The 1,460-nt window shown below is 35.3% G+C and overlaps 1 long non-coding RNA gene across 1 annotated transcript; it reads left to right on the forward strand.

The window, feature by feature from the left end:
- Nucleotides 1-34: 34 nt before the first annotated feature.
- Nucleotides 35-1,454, forward strand: LOC111830740. The gene is made up of 4 exons (XR_002834071.1): nt 35-260; nt 470-569; nt 681-753; nt 1,088-1,454. It is a non-coding gene; the product is annotated as an uncharacterized LOC111830740 (long non-coding RNA).
- Nucleotides 1,455-1,460: the final 6 nt, after the last annotated feature.

Consider the following 1,460-nt stretch of genomic DNA (forward strand, 5'->3'; position numbering starts at 1 on the left):
ATTCGATGTAATCGAACTTATCTGTGTTGTCAAGAATTGGCCGTCTGGATTCCTTTCGATCCAATATCATTCTCAATGTTGTCAATCAAAACAACGATGGGTTCTAGAAGCATACACCAAAATAAATGGGATCGAAGTCAGCAGAAGCGACTAATATCGCCGGAAGATAGTTACTCCATCGTTTGATCTACTTTGAAGCAAAGCATGGACTACCCAACACATAACTGTTTGTGTTTTACTTAATCCAATTCCAAATTTAGGTGAGTTGATCAATTTCAATCAATTTCATTCTTCCCCAATTTCTGGGTATATAACCTACACCAATTACTGGCTTCTTTACGGGTGGTTTAAATAACTTGTCCATGGTTTCCTGGAATACGTTATTCTAATTTAACTATAAACGGACATTCGTGTTGTTTTACACACATTTGCTACTTCACATACTTAGCATAAAGTAATTGTTTTCCAGATTGTGCTCTCACATAGGACAATGCTTATCAAGGAAATTGGAAATTACAGCTTCTTTATGCAGTGTTAACTTGAGTGACGGTAAACAATAATTCTTACGGGTAAGTATCCTCAAGAGTGTTTTTTATACACGATTCTCATTACTGGACTGTACCTTTCCTAAACTGTTGCATAATGATACATGAAAAGAGCAAGATTGTTTTTTTTGTAAGGTGTGAAGATTGGAAGAAGCTAATACTTCGACTCATGAAACTTTAGGATAATTTCATGAATATACTCTTCAAGGTAAGTTCGTGTAACAATCTTGCTCTTCAAATGGATAAGTATATGTCAGTTTATATCATCATGATAGTCTAATGTAGTAGTTGACTGGATTACAAATATAATTAAGAGTATTGCAATGAATTTTATTGATGATGAGTTTCATGCCTATTTAGGACAATAATGAGACAGTGATTGTAGCATTTTTTGGAAAAGGTAGATGAAATACAATAAATAGCAAGGTTGAGAGAAATCTCATTCTTCCAATAAACCTCTAGCGAAACATGCTTCTTTGTATGAATCATATAAGACACCATTATAGGTCCTTAAATCTTCTATCACTTCTTGCTCCCCTCAGGTACCTAAATAGAAGTTTCAAACTGACAGCACAATCAATACTACCTGAAACATTAGTAGTTCTGCGATTCCGAAAAGTCCTTAGCATGTTTTCGAATCTCTTGGTTTTCTGATTTCAAGTATAAAACTGGGGAACCTCCTCAAAAGTGAGTTGTCTTGCTTCTGAACAATTTGTATTCTGACTTGAACTTTCCAAGACGTCTTGAAGGGCTTCACATCTCTAAGGAAGGCGTAGGAGGCAGCCATCTCTTTGATTATGCGGTAAGCAATCGAAATTGTGTTGGTGGAATGTGTGGTGAATAAAACTGTGGTATGAAAGATTGATATTTATATGAACACAACTAAGGTCGAGGGTTTTAGAACAGAAGATATTA

The sequence above is a fragment of the Capsella rubella genome, unplaced genomic scaffold (assembly GCF_000375325.1).
Source record: "Capsella rubella cultivar Monte Gargano unplaced genomic scaffold, Caprub1_0 scaffold_5, whole genome shotgun sequence".
Lineage (NCBI taxonomy): Eukaryota > Viridiplantae > Streptophyta > Magnoliopsida > Brassicales > Brassicaceae > Capsella > Capsella rubella.